The 19,207-nt window shown below is 33.7% G+C and overlaps 1 pseudogene; it reads right to left on the reverse strand.

Annotated features, from left to right (window-relative positions):
• Nucleotides 1-1,294: 1,294 nt before the first annotated feature.
• Nucleotides 1,295-15,034, reverse strand: LOC114758425 (12-oxophytodienoate reductase 1-like; annotated as a pseudogene).
• Between the last annotated feature and the right edge of the window lie 4,173 nt (nt 15,035-19,207).

The raw sequence follows: 19,207 nt of genomic DNA on the forward strand, positions 1-19,207 counted from the left end.
GAAATTTTCCGTCACTAAATTTCGTCGCTAATTTTAGTGAAGGCATTTGTGAGGGATTGTCGATGGATTATCGACAGAATTTTCTATCACTAATACCCTATTTTTTTGTAGTGTATACTGCCTGTTTGGTTCACGAAATGAATGGTATTGTAATGGAATGCAATGGCTAGGAATGTAATGTGATGCAATCATGATTATAATGAAATGACCATTGTAGCCTTATTCGTAAGAAGAAAAACTCCCCCATCCTCCTCTTTCTTTGATGCTTCCCAGTCAAATTACTATTGCTGATGATCCACCAAAATACACAGCAACATAATCAGAACGAAAAGCCCACAGTATGAAAAAGGAATTTGAAGATGAGGATTAAAAATCAAATGTGGAGAAGAAAGTTGGTGGGGAAGAAAGAGATGTGAATGACGAGTGTGGTGCGAAATTTAAGAAGGGTGTGATGGCGGATGTGATGTGAACAATGGTGGTGCGATGAACAAGATTGTGGTGGAGAAGAACAAGGTCTACAATTGGAGGAGAATGAATGATGGGGGTGCAAGAAGGAAGAGGTTGGCAGTTGTGGGTAGAACAAAGGTGGTTCAAGGAGTGTTGCTGGTGGAGGAAATGTCGAAGATGGAGGACACCGGTGGAGGAGAGGAAGAGGGAGGGAGGAGGGGCACACGAATGGGTAGGAGTATTATGAGATAAAGGAAGTGGCAATGGGGATTACATAGGTTCATTGATGTATTCTAGATTACAACATTTGAGTTAGTCCTTTTTACATAATGTAATCTCATTTACATTATTATCTTGGACCAACCAAACAATGAGAATAGCAAAATGCGTCAGAATTATAATTAATCCCCTTACACACAATCAAACCAAATAAGCTAGTAGTGTTTGAAATAGAAAATACTTACAAGTCAAAAAAAATATTTAACCAATGATTAAAGAATCGGAGTGAATCAGATGGTCAGACTTGTTGAACTATTGACTAAACTCACTGACGCTTTATTTGGACTAAAAAAACCATTTTCATGGTTCAGTTGTGTTAGATTGGAATTGAGCCAAAATGCGAGGTTAAACTGAGAACCAGAACATTTTTTAGAAAGCTGAACAGGTTTTTGAGCATTATGAAAAATGCCGAAAGCATTTAATAAAAACGTCAAAAAAATAATGAAATTGAACCTCTCAAAAACTTCAATATGGCTTCCGGTCCTAATTAAGATATAATTTATAGTGTAGCTTATATGGGGTTATTTTATTGAAAATTTCATATATTATGATATTATTATGATGGAAATCAGACTTATTATTGAACTATTTTTAATATATATCATTACATCACCGATTCAACCACTGGAAAAACCCATAGAAGCATGAGAGCCGTAGACTACTAACCACTGTAGTTTGACGTTTAGTTCGAATTTTAAAACATTTCCTTTAACACAAAAGGGCTTAAGGGTTGTCTTCAAGAAATGGGTAGTCAGTATAACCAATAACAGGGTCAGAAGTGTAAAACGTCTCTCTATGGTACTTGTTGAGAGGAGCACTGAGCTCAAATCTCTTTGGCAAATCTGGGTTTGACAAGAACCACCGACCATAGGCAACAAGGTCTGCTCTGTTCTCTGCCACTGCACTATTGCCATCTTCACGATCATAGCCTCCAGCGACAATGAAAGTGCCATTGAATGCCTTTCTCATTGGTGCAAGACTGTGAGGGCACTCAGCTTTTTCCCAAGCAGTTTTCATTCTTGGTTCCACCATGTGACAGTACAGAATATTGTACTTGTTCAAGGAACTCGCCATGTATAAGCCAAGTTCTTTAGGATTGGAATCCCCAGATTCGTTATAATCCGCAAAAGGTGATAATCTAATTCCGACCCGCTCTGGTCCTATCTCGTCGGCAACGACTCTAACAACTTCCAAAGAAAACCGACACCGATTCTCCAGTGATCCACCATATTCATCTGTTCGATCAGTGACCTGATCTTTCATAAACTGGTCAAGAAGGTAACCATGGGCACCATGAATTTCAACCCCATCAAAACCTGCAATTGCAAATTGCATTCAGTTAATGACAACCATATGATGATGAAAGTATAGTGCCTGTGCCCCCATATGTGCCACATCATTCGTAATGGTAAATAATAGAAAGGCGCCACTAATCTTACTTAGGTCCCTCAAAATTTGTGAAACCTTTCAATTTGGTTCCAAAGTTAATGATACCAAGTAAATACATAATACTACTTCCTATTTTGGTCATACAGAGTATGGTTTAAGTAGTTTGATTTATTACAACATTGTACAGTTAGCGAAGGTACCAGCTTCCACAGCATTCTTCGCAGCGAGTCTGAAGTCATTGATGACTTGAGGAATTTCATCAGTCCTCAACCTCCTTGGAGGGTCATGTACTGTGACGCTATTACCATCACTCAGAGTTTGTGGTGGCAATCCCTTGTCTGTACAGGATATTGGGGCTTCCCCATTTGGCTGAAAATCTGCTCAAAAGAAAGTAGGATGGGAATTACGTTACAAATACCTTAGTGAAGGGCTTTTGTTTTGTTATTTTTTTTTTTTGTAAGTCATTTTATTAATTTTTTAGCATGATTATACTATTTTGTCTTTTATTTATTATAGTGCACGTAGTTACTTCTTCCAATCCTATTTATGAGGTTTAAATCTGAGAAGGGGTGTGGTTTATTTTATAAACTTCAATTTGGGTTTGTTTTAACATTTAATATATATTTTCTAATGTTGCCTTTAAGTATTTCTCTCTTGTTGTATATTCCCATACATTCTTTTTCTCATTTATTATAAGGACATGTGTGAAAATAAAAGTATATTTTTAACTTATTTATTGTTTTTAATTAATTTTAACTAATTATTTGTTATCTATGAATTAATTATTTTAAACTTATAATAAGGACTAGAGAGAATTTTTTTAAAAAAAGTGTATATATTAAATAGAGGTAACGTTGAAAATTTGTTATCTTTTAATAGAGTTAATGTATTTTAAGATTTTTCTTTACCTGTGTAAAACTTACTAAAAGCGCCTTATAATTAGGACTAAAGAAGTATATCAGATTTATTTGGTTTCAAAGTAAATTGGGAGAGATAAGAAGTACTACCTTGCTTAATATAATAAATAGTTGGAGATTTAATTTAGTTTTAATTATAAGACACCATTCTATTTTATCTCCAACATTTATCCATTTTGTCCATAAATAATCCTTAGGCTGATTATACATGTTAAAGAGTTTTAATCAAGGAGTATCTTTAATGCACATGGATATGAGTATTTTAATAAAGACAATATTATTTATTACAAATAACTAACTTAATTAATTTTCTTAATAGTCACAGATTAGTTATTTAATTTTTATATTAAGAATAGAAGACAGTACAAATACTACATGAGAATCCCGGTGGGACTCTAAGATTTCATTTGGTATGAAGCATCAATACCACTACGCCTCATGATATTCGAAAATCATTCATGGGATTGAAAATTATTTTTACCAAATTATCCCTGTAATATTACGCCAACTCCTATTTTTATTTATTATAAGGGCAAGTCTTTGCATTATTTATGACTAATTATAATAATATAAAATAATATAAACATTTTCCTCAAACATTACTTCATCTCAAACATAATTTTACTGTCTTATTCTCATCCTCATCCTTCTCCTAGTTCCACTCCCAGTATCATTCCCAATCTTTTGAAATTCAGGTCAAACGACTGAATAACACACACACACATATAGAGGTTTAAACAAGTCAGATTAAAGTTGCATATTAAATAAAAACGCATTAGATTTAGAGAGCCTCATCTACTATTCTTAGATGATTACAATGGAAGCACTATTCTCACAGCAGAAGATAAACTTGACTAGAAAATACCTGAATTTGAAACCCTTCCAGCATGCCAAATCTGACAGAAAAATATTCCACCTTTGGCATGAACAGCATCCACAATTGGCTTCCATGCTTCTATTTGCTCTTTTGTCCATATGCCTGGTGTATGAGTATACCTTTACATTGAAAAACAAGACAATAACCAATAAATAAATAAATAAATAAATAAATAAAATAGAAACAAACAGTGTGGAGCATCCTAATGAATATGTAATTGGGATAAAGTTAACGAAGCCGGCTATTCATCTCTCCTATACTTTCAATATTTGCTGTCCTCCACTGCTTAAAATGATGGCCTATTCATAAATTTGTTTTTTTTTAAAATAAATTTTCTGTTACCAAGGCAAGCGTTCAGAAAACACTATGTTGTTTTTTTTTTTCAAAAAATAATTTTCTAATTCTTATTAATTTTATTCAATTAAAAGTATTAGTTCCTATGCTTATAATAATGTAGATACTGATTAAGCACATATAAGCCGTCATAAAATGCAAACCAAAAAAATATTTTTAAAAATAAAATGATGCAATAAAATTTATTGATTATCAACACAATAAAAAATTATTATACCCATAACCATTTCCTTCCATTTGCGTATGATCTGTAATACTCCTCTGATCTTAAATATAAGACCTTTATATAGTGTATATATATAAGTCTTATATTTAATATTGAAGAAGTATTATTAGCTTTCCCTAGATTGTTTTAAACAGGACTTATACTTTTCAAATGAAGATATATAAATGTAAGGAGATTGTTATGATCATAATAATTTTGTTATATGAATATAAATAAAATCAAAATAATCTATATTATATATTACTCATCTGGTCCTTAATATAATACATATTTAACTAATTTGATTAGATTAAAAAAATAGATAAGTTAATTAATTATAAAAAATATGATATGTTTTTTTTAAAACACCATAATCACCTTTTTTAATATCTTCACATTCTCTCCTATTTGATTATAATTAAGATAGTATCAATATGGATAATCTAGGAAAAATTGATATATATGAGAATTAGGTCTTAGAATCAAAATTAATTTAACAATTCAGTCTTATATTAAGGACCGAACGAGGAGTACATATAGATGTAAGGAGAATTAATTATTCTATTGATTATATATAAATGCAAGGACATGATTATAAGCATAATAATTTTGTTATGTTTATAAAACAAACTAGGAAAAACTAATAATATTACAAATACATAAATGAAAGGTAACGATTATGGGTTTTTTTTTTTTTTTGCCAGCGGAAACGATTATGAATATAATAATCCTTTATTGCGATGATAATGAGCAAATTTTATTTCGTTATTTTTTTAAGAAAATATTTTTTTTATTTTGTATTTTGCGACATCTTATATGTGCTTAGTCAATATCCACATTATTATGAACATGTACACTAATACTTATAATTGAATGAAATTTATAAGAATTAGCAAATTAGTTTTAAGAAAATAAATTAAAATCAATTATTCTCTTAAATAATCAAAACAAATTTGTTGAAATCACCCTTTTCGGCAACGGTTAGCGGGCTTTGAATGCTTGTCTTGGCAACGGAGAATTTTTTTAAACAAAAAAAAGGGATGAAAACGCCATTTAAGCAGCGGAGGGCAGCAGACAAAAAAAGTATAAGAGAGAAGCCAATTCCCTAAAAATTAACATAATGACATACTCTTCTAGTTTGGTTCATAGAAGGAAAAGTTTATTTGGAAGAATTACAATGAGGTCCAAAAAAAAAAAATACAAAATAAGTCCTAAAAGTTATTATTCTTCACTCTAAGACTTGTTATTATAGGCTGTTTAGCTGTTATTAAAAATTTTTAGTAATTATTTCTCTTTCTTAAAACTTAATTGTAATTCTTTCTTTTTTCTTTTATCCTACTTATGAGTCACTTTATTTAACTTTTAGCATTAATGTACTATATGGTTCTTTATTTATTATAGTGTAAATAATTTTTTTAAAAAAAGTGTACATGATAAATAAGGATAAAATTAGAAATTTGTTATATTTTAAAGAAAAGTTAGTTTAATATTTTTTTTTCCAGTTTATGTGAAACAAGCTAAAAATATTTTAGAAATAAGAGCATAAGAGTAGTATACAACCCTGAAGCTGTGGGAGAAATGCAGGTTGCTTCAGATATCAACAAACCCCCTTAGTAGTTCGTTGAGAGTAATATAAAATAGCCTGAGGCTGAGGAACACAGTTATAAGATCTTTGTCTAGTCAGTGGAGCCAGAACAACTCTGCACAGTAAAAGTGAGTTCTAAACAAAGAAATCACAATATAGCCAGTTGATGCTTAAACTAATTAGACTGATGCTGCATGGCCATCAAGAAATTTTCACCATCATAGTAATTAGAAGAATAGGGGTAGCCCTTGTTGAAAAGAAAATGACACTACTAGAAAAAAGACCTTTAACGTCGCAAACTAACGGCGGTTCAGCAGAAAAACGAAGTGGAAAAAAACGCGGTGGCATTTTGTAAATAAGTTGAAAGGTTTATTACTTTCCACGGGGTTCTTAATAAAACCGCCGTGGAAAGTATTTTCCACGGCGGTTCTTAATAAAACCGCCGTGGAAAGTATTTTCCACGGCGATTCTTTAAAGAACCGTCGTGGAAAATATTTTTAACGGCGGTTCTTTAAAGAGCCGCCGTTAAAAACACTTTCCACGGCGGTTTTATTGAAAACCGCCGTGGAAAGTGTGTTCTTCTATCGCCGAAACCCGCTCGACTCTTCCACTTTCTTTCTCATTTCTTCAGTGCGCCGTGGTCCCCCTCTGCCCCACCACCGTGAAACTGCCATTACCGGCCATTCCCGCCTCTAGCCCACCGTTTAAACTCCTCCATTGAGCCCTTGGAGCCTTGCCGCCGTGCGCCGCACTCCGCCGTGGTTGACCGCGCCTCCCATTTCCGTCCGCCGCCGTCCGCCACTGAAATCCGGTCGTACCCTCCACTATCTAACCGAAGACCGGTCCGTTGCCGCCGTCCGCCGCCGCCTCACTTCGCGTTTGAAGCTTCTCTGCTCTGTGAGTATCCTCTTCTTTCATTCTTTTCAATTTTTCTTGGTTTGTTGAATGTTTTAGCCATGAAAATCTGTTATATATGAAATGGGTTGTTAGTTTACATTGTGGTTAGCTTCTATTGTTCATTTTGCATTTTTATGTGGTTGAACCGTTGATTGGTGTTAATTGGTAGGCATTAGATGTGAGAAAACCTTAATTCCTTTTTACATACTGTATTAGAAATGTGTTAAAATGTTTGGAGTTGATTAATTGTGAAGTTTTTAATTTTTTTATAATTTTTTGATATTTATTTCGAATTTTTGATAATTTTTTGTAATAAATATAAGAATTTAGTGATAAATAATCTGTTAGTTATTTTGTGTTTTTTTCCTTCGTTATGAATTTTGATTGATAGTAAAGTATTGTTTAAATAATCTGTAGAACAATGGATCGTAGTTGGATGAAAGCTAGGAGAATTAGCAAGGAATATGAGGATGGGGTTGAAAAATTTCTTGAGTTTGCTCAGAGAAATGCCCCTAGTAAAGGAGATGGATTGTACTATTGTCCTTGTGTCAAATGTTTAAACAATAGTCGACGGAGTATTTCTGAGATAAAAGAGCATCTTATCTGTAATGGGATAAATTTGAGGTATACAAATTGGATATGGCATGGAGAAATTAGAAAGACTACACTGTCTGCAAATGAGAAGGTTGTTAATGAAGACTTTGGTGATAGAATTTCGGATATGTTTCGTGATATAAGGTCTGAATCCTCTACACAGTTTTCTTCCACCTTTGAAACTTTGTGTAGTGATGCAGAGACACCTTTATACCCGGGGTGCAAAGATGATTACACAAGATTGACAACCGTATTGAAACTGATGAATTTGAAGGCAAGAAATGGTTGGACCGATGCTAGTTTTACGGAATTGCTTGAATTGCTGAGTGATATTCTTCCCAAAGGGAATTCACTTCCGAAACGAATGTATGAGGCAAAAAAGATTTTGTGTCCGATGGGTTTGGAATATGAGAAGATACATGCGTGTCCTAATGACTGCATATTATTCAGAAATGATTATGAAGAGTTGAATAAGTGCCCTAAATGTGGGACTTCAAGATACAAAATGAAGAAAGATGATGGTGATTATAATGAGATGACCAAAGGTTCTCCTTTAAAGGTTCTGTGGTATCTTCCAATAATACCACGATTTAAGCGTCTATTTGCTAATGCCACAGATGCAAAGAACTTGAGATGGCATTTTGATGAGAAAATATGTGATGGAAAGCTTCGTCACCCAGCAGATTCTCTTCAATGGAAAACAATAGATCAAAAATTTCCTCAATTTGGTAGCGAGCCAAGAAACCTTCGGCTAGGGCTTTGTACGGATGGAATTAACCCATATGGTAATCTTAGTAGCACACACAGTGCTTGGCCAGTGCTCCTCGTAATTTACAACTTGCCTCCTTGGTTATGTATGAAAAGAAAGTATATCATGCTATCTTTGATGATCTCGGGGCCAAAACAACCGGGAAACGATATTGATGTGTATTTGGCACCTTTGATTGAGGATCTGAAGAAATTATGGGAGGAAGGTGTTGATGTGTTTGATGCATATAAACAAGAGACCTTCAATTTACGTGCCATGATCTTCACCACGATAAATGACTTTCCAGCATATGGAAATTTGTCTGGATACAGTGTTAAGGGGCATAAAGCATGCCCGATATGTGAAGAAGGCACCCACTATATGCAACTTAAACATGGCAGGAAGACAGTATATCTTGGTCACAGAAGGTTTCTTAGTCGGTATCACCCTTACCGTAGATTGAAAAAGGCATTTAATGGCTCACAAGAATATGAAATGGCTCCAAGACCATTAACTGGAGAAGAAGTTTATCAGCGGGTGGAGGGAATTAATGTGGTCTTCGGTAAGAAGAAGAAGAAGAAGACTGCCAGTGAGAGAAATATATGGAAAAAAAGATCTGTCTTTTTTGATCTTCCATATTGGCGAAGTCTTGATGTGAGGCATAGTCTAGACGTGATGCATGTGGAGAAGAATGTATGTGAGAGTCTTGTTGGTACACTTTTGCATATAAGTGGAAAGACTAAAGATGGAATCAATACAAGACGAGACTTAGTCGAAATTGGAATAAGAAATGTTCTTCACCCACAAGAAAGAGATGGTAAGAGGGCTTATTTACATCCAGCTGCGCACACATTATCAAAAGAAGAGAAAAGAAGTTTCTGTGGTTTTGTCAATACTATTAAGGTGCCACAAGGTTATTCTTCTAATTTAAGCAAACTTGTTTCAATGCAAGATTTGAAGATAACGGGAATGAAGTCTCATGATTGTCATGTGTTGATGCAACAATTACTTCCACTTGCTATTCGAGGCATTATGAAAACCGATGTGAGAAATACTATTACAAGACTTTGTATGTTTTTTAGTGCCATTTGCAGCAAAGTCATTGATCCTGCTGAGTTGGATGAATTAGAAAATGAAGGTTATGTGATCCTCTCTCAATTGGAAATGCATTTTCCTCCATCATTTTTTGATATTATGGTCCACTTGATAGCTCATCTTGTGCGAGAGATAAGACTTTGTGGCCCTGTGTGTTTAAGATGGATGTACCCTTTTGAGAGATACATGAAAATCCTAAAAGGGTACTCTAAGAATCCTTATCGGCCTGAGGCATCAATTGTTGAGAGATATGTAGCTGAGGAGGCAGTTGAGTTTTGTAACGCATATCTTGACAGGGTAAAGGCAGTTGGTCTTCCTCAATCTCGACATGATCAAGGGAGAAGAAGCAAGGGAACACGGGGTGTCATAGTGAGGTCTATGTCAAGAGAAGTTGTAATGCAGGCACATCTATACATTTTAAACAACACGGATGAAGTTTTGCCGTACTTAAATGCTCACAAGAATATGCTGAGGAACTTGAATCCAAGAAAGAGTGACATGCAACTAGCTAATGAACATAATAAGTCATTTGCAGAGTGGTTCAAGCGAGAAGTGTTAAAAGATGGCAATCCTTCTGAGACAATACAGAGGCTAGCTGCAGGGCCTTCTTTTGAGGTTTTGTGTTGGGGTGGATATGATATAAATGGTTATTCTTTTTACACAAAAACCCAAGACGATAAGAGTACTATGCAGAATAGTGGGGTGATGGTAGTAGCGGAAGCCATGCATTTTGCTAGTTCTAAAGACAGAAACCCAATGTTGGCGGCAATGTCCTATTATGGAATAATAGAAGAGATATGGGAGGTTAGTTATACCAAGTTTAAAGTTCCCGTCTTCAAATGTAAGTGGGTTAATAGTAATGCTGTGCAAGTGGATGAAGAATTTGGATTTGTTTCGGTCGATCTTGAGAGGTTTGGATACGGAGACGAGCCATTTATTTTGGCAAGTCAAGCAAAACAAGTGTTCTTCGTTCCCGATCTAGCAAAAAAGAAATTGTCTATCGTGCTTCAAGGTAAAAGGCAAGGAGTTGGTGGAGATGATGGTGACTTAGAGCTTAATCTTGATGAAACCCCGCCTTTCACAGCTACTCGACCTAAAGCAGTTGAATTAGATTTGGTAGATGATGACTATGCTGTTAGAGATGATCATTGTGAAGGAATTTGGGAGGATAATCGTTGTAAGCCTCAAATGAATTTTTTGATAATATTTTTGCTAAATATACTTAATAATATAGTGTTTTATATTAACTTGATATTTTTTATTCTTACATTTATTAATTCCTTATTCTTTAAACAGGAAATGGACGGATCCGGTCAACAGGGTTCTGGTGATGACAACTCTTTTACTAGCCGGAGAAAGGGTAGAGGGCCAACCCATATGAGGCATTTAGCTTTACGTGATGAGAGCACACAGCCTACGAGGATTACAGTGGAATTTGATGATGATCTGAAGCCTATAGGAAAGGATGGGGCTCAATTTACTAGTTATGTGGGTTATCTCGCACGCAGTAAAATTAGCATTGACATTCCTAACTGGAAGAAGGTGGACAAAGATTTGAAGAAAAACCTTTGGGAGGATATATTGGTATATTGTGCATTGTTTTCTCTACTTGTTTCAATTATAGTTGTTTATTTACTTTATAACTCTATGCTATTATTGTATTGCATGCAGCTGACATTTGATATTCCTGCCACTAAACAAATGAGAGACCGTCTGTTGAAGCAAATTGCTGAACGGTGGAGGGATTTTAAGTCCATGCTTACAACACATTATATTAATGGAAAAAGAAAGGGTGTGCATCCTAAGGAACGATACCAGTTTATTAGCGATGAGGCATGGGAGAATTTTGTGAAGCAACGTGAAGACCCCGCATTTCAGGTTTGGTTTCTTCAAACTTAATTTTTAATCAGGTCATATTTTATTTACTAAACTAATTTTGTCGATTTGGTTTCATTGTCATAGGCATTGAGTCAGAAGAACAAACAAATATCTGAGCAGAATGTATACCCACATACCATGTCTCGTGCAGGGTATGGTGGGTTGGAAAGAAGTATGATGGAGGAACGACTGAAGAATGCACAGATGGCTGCTGCTTCAGATCCTACTGGCTACATGCCATCCATTGAGCGTCCTTCTCGCCAAGAAAAATGGAAGGCGGCGAGGATTAAAAAGGGTCAATACATTACTCCACAGTCTGCTACTGTTGCTGAGAGGATTGTAAGTAATATTTAAGAATTATGCTTCATTGATTGTTTTTTTCAATTATCTTAAATTGAATTTGTTGTTTTAATGATATAGGATACACTTGAGGAGCAACTATCTCAAGGTACATTCATCCCTCAAGGACGGATGGATATCTTGGCCACTGCTATTGGAAAGGCTGACCATCCCGGAAGAGTCCGAGGGGCCCCTAAAGGGATTGGTATTAAAGAATTTTTTGGCTCTGCTTCACGAAGAAGCACCAGATCATCCTCCGCTAACATGGTATCTAAAGAGGAGCTCGACCAACGACTACAAGAAGAAACAGAGAGAGTTCGAGCTGAACTAAGTCAACAACACATGGCAGAGATGCAAAAGATACGTGATGAATTCGATGCCAAGTTTCAACAGACTTTGATGATGATGGGTACGAGCGGATTCCAGATGCCTCGAGTATCTGAACCTTCCCAGGTAATAATCACACATCTTTTTAAATCTTCTAAAGATTCATTTGATCCATTTAAACTTATTTAATGTTTCTTAACTAATTTCATATTATGTTTCAGGGTTCACCTGTGATAAAAAGCGGAAAGGGCAGTAATAATCAGACTGTGCCACTGACAGTGTCTGACCCTGACCCTAGCCCTGACCCTGTCGAAGACAATGGGATGCCGTGTTCTCTCTATGTGGATTATGAAAATTCACCTGTTCATGTTGCTAATGGTCGAGCATTCATGGGCACAACGATTCACGGCAACAAAATTCCGAGCAATCAAGCAAGGGTGACAGTGGAGAGGATTGTTCGTGGTCAGGGGGTACACCAGTGCCTAATCCTACTGATGAGGTTCGACTCTTGGCCCAAGCTAAAGGACATTTCATTTTGTGGCCAAAGAGACTTATTACAAAGCCAATAGTGAAGAAGGCGGCAGCAAAGAAGGCCACAACGAGCGCATCATCTGATCCTGTACTCTTGCCTCTTCCTAGTGATGTTGCGCTTATGTATTCCAGTTTGGAGGTTCTTCATTCCATAGTGCCAAACATGGATAAGCCTGTGACTTTCAAGATGCCGTTGGGGGTTGTGGGTTCAGATATAACATACGACTTCACCATTGACAAGAGGGACCTCGTTCAGTTCCTCAACTTTGAGGAGCTTGATATAGCCTTCATGCAGCTTGCTATTTTGTAAGTTACAATATCATTTTCTTATTACATATTATACTTCATGCATGTCCTAATGTTTTTACTTGAACAACAGGCATTTTAATCAAATCTGTCGAAACGGAGGACTTGAAAGAACATATGGCTTTATGTGTCCTCAAAGGGTGCAGAAAGAATTTAATACTGTGGAAGCAAGGTCAATCTACATTATGACCGTAATGAGTCAGACCAAAAAGCAAATATATTTTGCACCTTACGTGGAAGGGTAAGTGTATTATTGTATTTGAGATATACAAGTTGTATGTGTCGGGTTATAATTAACATGGTTTGCCTTTTGCAGTTATCATTGGACTCTAATTGTTTGTGCCCCTTTTGACAACAAAGTTTACTGGTTCGATTCACTCTGTGGAAGTCCATCCGAAGAAACCAAAGATGTCATCGACACGTTAGTTTTTATTTATATATTTATTACTTGTGAAGTTTATACAAGCATGCTCTAATATCATTTTCTCTTATAATGTTGATAGGGCTTTTCATAGTTTTAATGTCGTGGCGATTAAACAAAATAGACAAGCACCAACATGGATTCTTCCACAGGTATATGTTGTTTTGAACTAACTTTTAAACATTTTTGATGAATTAAAGTTAATGTTTATAATCAATAATGTCTAATATTCAATTTTATATCTTATTTTTTAAGTATCGTTGTCAACAAGGACATGTTGAGTGTGGATATTATGTCATCCGCTACATGAATGACATAATTGAGACAGGAACGACTGAGAAATTAAACGAGGTAAAGATGAGTTACGTTGCATGACGTTCTTCAATTTATTTCACATTTTTGACTAAGTTTACTATGTTATTTTTGATTAACAGATATTTCAAAATACTGCGCCATATCTCATGGATGACATCAACTTGATGAGGGACACTTTGTCAACAACATTGGTAGAAAAAATTGAAATTTAGCTTTCAAATAGATAGGTTATTTGTCAAAAAATTCATTGTTAGATGCTTTCTCTCGGTTCCCTCTTATATTGTTCATGATTTCCATTGTACAAAGAAGTAGTTACTTCTATTTCAGAATTGTTGGACCTAGCTAGCCAATACGTGTTCCTTGGTTACCACTTAGTTCTATTATGTTGGCCGGTTCCCTATTTTCGAATTGTGTAAAAAAAATTTCATTGCTGTATATTAACTAGCTAATTGATCTTGTTCTGCGTGATCTGCACTGCCTACATTTGTTTGGAGCTGTAAACTGCAGGGTGGTAAACACGAAAATTTCGCAGAATTTAAAAAAAAAAAAAAAATTTAACGGCGGTTATACATATAACCGCCGTTAAAACCATTTTCCACGGCGGTTAATTTAAACCGCCGTGGAAAGTCACTTTCCACGGCGGTTAAAAACCGCCGTGTTTTCCTTGCCTTTCAACGTCGCCTTTAACAACTACGCCTTCAAAACCGCCGTTAAAAGCCACTTTTAACCGCCGTTAAAAGCCTTTTTTCTGGTAGTGTGATTGAAAAGATAACATTTAAATTGATTTGGATATGCACAAGAAGATCATTGGAGACCATATAAGAATAGGACATTAGTATTATAATTAGTTCTTTGAAAGAGTGAAAGAAAATTGAAAAAGAATCAGATTTTAATTAACCAACTATTTAAAAATTTGGTTGTTAATAAAACATAATAGTATTATGCGAAGCTTGTTGATGTAGTGCACCATTCATAATACAGGGACTTTTTACATCACAAATTAAAGTGAAAGAGGATGAAGGACCAAGGAATTAAATAATAAAGAAGACAACTAAACTTGTCAGAAAACATTATTTTGATCAAGATAACCACCTAATCCTTTTTTCAAAGTCATCGAAAGAATCAAACAAAAAAAGTTCTGTTCCCAGCATGATGGACTCCTTATGAGCTACACCCATGCTGTCAGCTCAACTGGATTTCTCACAAACACCTTACCCTCATGAATTACCAGAGAATAATCGCAACACAAACGCTAAGGCAATTGCAGACATTCATAAGAGAGTATCAATAATACTGTGGGATAGATTGAAACTTCCCAGTTGTAAAGGCGTAAGAAGAGGAAATCACGGAGCTTCGGAAGCCATTTTCGGTCAACAACGAGAGCGAGTTTGCTATAATAGAACTGAAAAGTGATGAAAGATCGAATAGTCCACGACGGCTCTCCATCAGCGGCATAGTTAGTGGATGATGACGTGAGGGAATGCGTTCGCAGTCGCCAAGGCAAAATGAGTACAGAGAATCAATGGCCATCGCTAAAGCGGCTCTCTCTCTGCCCTCCTTTTCGCGCCCTTTTGGTGTGTAAACGACTGTCCTTCCCCCCCCCCCCCCCATGTGATTAAACGACTCATACTGATCACGTTTATCAATTTTTGAATTGTTAGTTTACATGATTAACTCAATTAACACATTAGCTTTAAGTTTTACGCGTTCAGCGTCAGCCTTTCGGGGTGGTGATGGCCCTCTTAACATTACATTATTGAAATAGACAAAGTATGTAATTACTCAAAAAATAAGGATTAATATACAGATTTGTTTTTTAAAAGTTTTTAATTCTGCTACTTGGAATTTTCTAGTTTAATATTATCCTGAAAGTTAAAATTGTAACTACTTTTTTATTAAAAATGTTAACAAATTAAACAATATTTTTAACTATCAAATTTTTTTAATGATAGAAACCAAATTGTTTTAAGATTTTAAATTTTTGGGACAATACTAAACTTAGAAAAACTTCAGCATGTCCAACACTCTTAAGTAAAAACCATCAAAACAAATGTATTCTTCATCCTAGAAATAATTTGGATAATGTGAATTCCATTTTGGAGTTCAAGTTTAAACTTGCCTATGTTTGTTGTAGATTAACAAGCCACATCTTCCATTGCATCTGGGGAGTATTTTTATGTTTCTATCTCAGAATGTTGAGAGCACTTACCTCTATTCCTGTCAACTACTACCTCAAGTTTTTCACATGGAAACTAGTTGAAAATTCAACTCAATCATAAATATAATATTTCAGTTCACTTTGTCCTTTAATATATATTCAGTTTTGCCCCTAATAATATTTACGCCAATTATCATTTTAAGGAGTCTTTATTAATGAGTAATTTCAGTGCAGATGATTAGTAGGATATTTTAGGGACAATATCTATTTATTATAAACAACTAACTTACTAAATTTTTTAATATTTACAAATTAGTTATCAAGCTCTTATACCAAAAACTAAAGGTAATATTTTAAACTCCAATATATATATATATATATATTGCATATTTGTTTGGTATCCATAATTTTTGTTCTAGTTAGAAAATGGAAACAAATTTCCTACCTGGTAATTGATAAATATGACTTGTTGCTTACTTTGTGTCATGCCTGACGTTTCGCTTAATGTTAATTGCAGACCTTTGGGCCCTGTCCAAAGCACTAGCTAGCTAGGATTAGACAATTTAATCTTTGATTTTCATAGAATTCAGTATTTTTTTTTATGTCCTTTTTTTTTTGCTTATGCTTTTTGCATTTATTCTGGTAGGATTATTCGATTTATCTCGTTCCGGTCTCAATTAATTTAGATACAGCAAGGGGGAACAAGGGGGTACAGACACACATAATGGAGTCATCCTAACCTAGGACATGTTCTTTTTCTTTAAAAAAAATCACTTATTATTTTATTATTATTATTATTATTATTATTATTATTATTATTATTATTTTATTTACTAATTTTTGTCCTAAGTCTCTACCACTCTCTTCATAGTGCGTCCTTTTTTTAAAAAAAAACAGTTTTAAGGTGTATTTTGAGCATCTTGATTTTTTTTAACAGTGTCTTTTTTACTGTGTTTCTCAATTAGCCTTCTATGTAATTATTTTTTTTTAGTGTGTTTACCAACTAAATTTGGGTATTTAGTATCTACATAGATTTATTTTTAGAAACCTAATAAAAAAATTAGAGAGAATTATAATGAGATTTCAAGAAGAAACATAATTATAAACAAAATTCAAACAAGTTAGAAGTGAACAATTGTTATTAGGACTTTTCAATAATTATTAGTTTTTAAAATTTTGTTGCAATTCTCCTAAAAGATTTCACCATAAAAATAAGACTCAAAACAGAAAAAAATTGGACAGGATGGCAGAATTAGGACAGTTTTTTTTTAAAACCAAAATGCTATAAACATAAAATTATACACAAATGCTGTATTTTTAAAGTATTTATCAATATGTAACACTTAACATTTTTGGTAAAAACGACTTTCAAATATACACAATCATTTTTCATAAAAATGATTTATATGTTAACTGATAAATCGTTCTTAACATAAACGATTTTAGAATTATTCTTAGTGAACGATTTTACTTTTTGAATTTAAAAAAATTCAAAAGTGAATCGTTCACGTCAATAACGATTTCACTTTTTTCTTATTCATATCCGTGCAAGAATTTATGCCAATTCATTTGTGTGCGAGAATCTATGCCACTTACTAGCATGCGAGAAGCTCCCATTCTCGTCCTATGAGGCTATAGCAACCTAGATGATTTTATATATTACATGTCTTCCTCTTCTTCTTTTTCGCACTTGTTTCATTTTCATTGTTGTCTTGTTCTATTATTTTTTTGACTCTTGCTTTCAAACACTTAACAAGCTCTTTTACTGCTGTTGTAAGTATTTATTTCTCTTCTATTTTCTTTTAAAAAATTTACAGCTGTGATATAGAATTTGATTTTTCATCCATACTATCCTTAATGAGTTAATATTTTATTATTTTAATTTTCAGGAGGTGAGTGGTGGGTTCAACAATCTGAAATATTTGTACTCTTTCTAAGCTAGGTGCCTTTTATTTTAACAGCAAAACTATCATCTCTTATCTTATTTAGGATGTTAAAATTTTGATATAAAATCCAATCTTTTTTTAGTATATGATTATTATTTTTTTCTTATGAAAGTATACTTCTCCAGAAGTTTAAATTTAGTAAGATAAAAATAAAATAATTATATATACATCTTAAATATCAAATCTGTGGTATATAAATTGTAGAGATTCTTACACACAAATGAATTGCCAAAGATTCTCACATAGGATATGAATAGGAAAAAAATGAAATCGTTCTTAGCATAAATAATTATTCACTTTTTGATTTAAAATAAATCAAAAAATGAAATTGTTTACGTCAAGAACAATTTTTAAAATTGTTCATGCCAAAAACGATTTCACTTTTTATCAGTTAACATATAAATCGTTCTTGTGAAAAATAACTTATGAATGATTTGAAAGTCGTTCTTATCAAAAACAATTTTAAGTATATCATATTGATAAATATTTTTAAAAATACAATATTTTAATACATAATTTTACTGTTTATAGTATTTCGGTCAAAAAACCGGATAAGGATACTATGGGAGGATCAAGACAGTATGGGGACGGGATGGAAAGGAAAACGAAAATAACCCTTACTGGCTGATCGGTGGCTTCTGATTTATTATTTGCAGGGGCTATGGCTTGGTTGGGTCGTAGCTTCGTCTTGATAAGATTAATGCAAATATGCCTCTTTTTTTTTTTTGGTAACATGCCTCTTTTTGTTCAATACGCATAAATGCAAGTATGCTAGTGGTTGAAGAAAATTTAAAAAGTATATGATAGGATATGAAAAGAAATAACTATGACTTTATTATATTTTTTTAAATATTTAAATTATCTAGGATATTTAGATTATTTAGATTTTAGGATTCATTTAAATTTCTCTGTATTTTATCATTTTATTATTAGGATTAGTTGTTGTTATCATTATTTTCAGTTTTGTTATTATTTTAGTATAAGTAACTTTAGATTTCTTATTAGACGAAAACTTAATTATTTATGATATTGCAATTATCATTTTCTCTCGGTTGGTTTCCTCTTCTATATATGTTTTCTATTTTCGCTTCTCTGATCTTTCTCATCTCTTCTATTCTCATTTTCCTCTTCCTGTTTTACATTATTGTAGCGCCAAAGACCAAACATGAATCAAAGAAAACGTGGGAGATAGAAGCAAAACAACTTATCACTTAATTTAGGAAAAGTTGTTAATGTCGTTACCATGCTGCTTTTTGGTCAACTGCTAAAATGAGACTTATAAACACACATGTTGCTTAAATCTCTAATCCTTATGGTAATAATCAAATATCAAGCTTACTTTTCTATGACTGATAATTACATATCAGGTACAGCACCGAAGTTTTTTTTTTTTTTAATAATTCGTGATTTCTATGACTACAAATTCATACCATCAAAATTCTTTGCAATTGCAAAACAAAGATGTAACTTTCTCAGTATTTTTTTAATATGTTCGCTTTATCATATACTCCTCTAGTTCTAATATAGGACCTAATTCTTGAGTTGGTTTTGGTCCTAAATATAAGACCTATTTTTTATATTTATCAATTTTCTCTAAAT

This window comes from Neltuma alba, unplaced genomic scaffold (assembly GCF_004799145.2).
Source record: "Neltuma alba isolate B1F8T4 unplaced genomic scaffold, ASM479914v2 tig00010693_pilon, whole genome shotgun sequence".
In the NCBI taxonomy this organism is placed as follows: Eukaryota; Viridiplantae; Streptophyta; class Magnoliopsida; order Fabales; family Fabaceae; genus Neltuma; species Neltuma alba.